The sequence below is a fragment of the Myotis lucifugus genome, unplaced genomic scaffold (genome assembly GCF_000147115.1).
Source record: "Myotis lucifugus unplaced genomic scaffold, Myoluc2.0 scaffold_1, whole genome shotgun sequence".
Taxonomy (NCBI): domain Eukaryota; kingdom Metazoa; phylum Chordata; class Mammalia; order Chiroptera; family Vespertilionidae; genus Myotis; species Myotis lucifugus.
In genome coordinates, this window is record NW_005871049.1 from 2190606 (window position 1) to 2192589 (window position 1984).

The following is a 1984-nucleotide window of genomic DNA, read 5'->3' on the forward strand; positions in this document are numbered from 1 at the left end:
ATGGCTGTGCTTTCTTTGGATGCATTAAAGGCCTGGTCGGTGACACTGGGCATTGTTGCAGGGGCAGGTCCTGCCCCTTGCCTCCTTTAGCTGGGGGTCTTCCCTGTCCCAGGCAGCTAGGGAAACCCCACGCAGGGAAGGGGAACAGGAAGACCTCCCAGAAGAAGGGCCCCAGCCTGTAGGCAGAGAAGCCAGGTTCAGTCCTGGTGCTGTGACAGAGGAAGCAAGGGGACCCAGGAGCTGCAAGAAGGTATCTGGGGAGTGAGGGGCCCTCTTGACCACCTCAGCAGGTTGAGCTCTCCTCCCCACCCCAGCTCTTTGCGCTTTCTGTCACCTCTGCCAGGAGCTCCAGCAGCACCACCACCCCACCCCGTCACTGGAGAGATGGGGAGGGGGTTGCGTTGCTGGCCCACTATGCGTTTCTCCAGAAGTCAAAGCCAAACCTTCCTATTTAGGGGGCTTCAGCACTCTGCCCCCTCAGTCCATGTAGTTTGGCTGTGTTGACCCCCTAGCTGCTGGCATGAGCTCATGACCCAGGCCTGGCCAATCAGTTTAGTTCAGGGATGATCTCTCACCCAGTTAGAACACCAATCCTGGTCATTTTCTACCATCTGGGGACTTGCAGAAAGGACCTGCAGGGAGGGGACCTACATGCAAATGCAGGCAACACAGGAGATCAGGACTGAGAGATGGAAGAAGATTCCTGACAAAATTATCTAAATGCCTACATTCCTGCATGCTCGAAGTTAGCCACTTGTAGACTTCCTCCTGAGATAAGCCCACACACTCATTCTTTGGATGTGGGTCTACTTGTTATTTTACTGGGGTTTCTAAGGTCTGCAACCAGAGTCCTGCTTCATTGAAGATCTTGTCTTAAAACACCTCAGAGGAGCCGTCCCTCGTCACCTCGCGCTGTGGCCTAACCGTGTGTGTGTGTGTGTGTGTGTGTGTGTGTGTGTGTGTGTGTGTGTCCTCACATTCATATGTTCAAATTCCAGCCCCCAGTGATGGTGCTTGGAGGTGGGGCCTTTGGAAGGGGATTAGTATGAGGGTGGGTCAGTGCCTTTATAAGAGACCTCAGAGAGCTGCCTCAGCCCTCCCACCACGTGAGGGGCACATCGAGAAGACGCCATCTGCAACCTGAAGAGAGCTCTCTCCAGACCCCAGCCATGCTGCCACCCTGATCTCAGACTTCCAGCCTCTGCAACTATGAGAAATACATTTTTGTTGTTTATAAGCCAGTCTCTGGTACATTTGTTCTAGCAGCCCAAATGGACAAAGACATCATATACCAAGTGCTCCCCAACGTTACTCTCTACCATGTTACCCAGTTTTCTTCCTTCACAGCACTCAGCCTACTCTGTAACAACCTTATTTACCTATTTATACTCATTTGCTGACAATATGATGTAGGTGCCTTAATGGCAGAGACCTCATCCCTCTTTGTCACGTCTGTATCCCCTTGGCCTAGTGGACCGACAAATGATGCCACAGCCTCAGATAGTCCCAGCAAAGGATGCAGGGACAACAGGGCAGTGGGGATCCTGGGCAGGGGACCGCTTAGCACCAGGGTCACAGCCTGTGGCTGAAAATGTGGGTAGGGAGACAACCCATGTCCCTTCCCTGATCAGCTGCAGAACCCCTCACACTTCCTGGGCCCCATGGCTCCACCCTGTGGCAGGAGACACCCTTCTATGCCCCAGGATAGAGAGGTGGGGGCACCAGGTAACAGAAAGGGTATCTTCTCAAAGTTGGCAGATCCTTAGGCCAAGCCTACCCTCCGGCAGACCTCCCAACTGCCAGTGACGTCCCTGTCAAACTGAGGAAGCAAGGAGATTGCCTCATGAGAGAGGGGGTCGTGAGTCAGGCGGATGAGCCTCCCTAAAGGTTGGCCCCTGCAGGGGGAGAAATTCACATCTACCAAGGTCCACAGGGTAGGCACATTCCGTCCTTTATCTCATTTTTGTCCTCATAAGCAAACAGC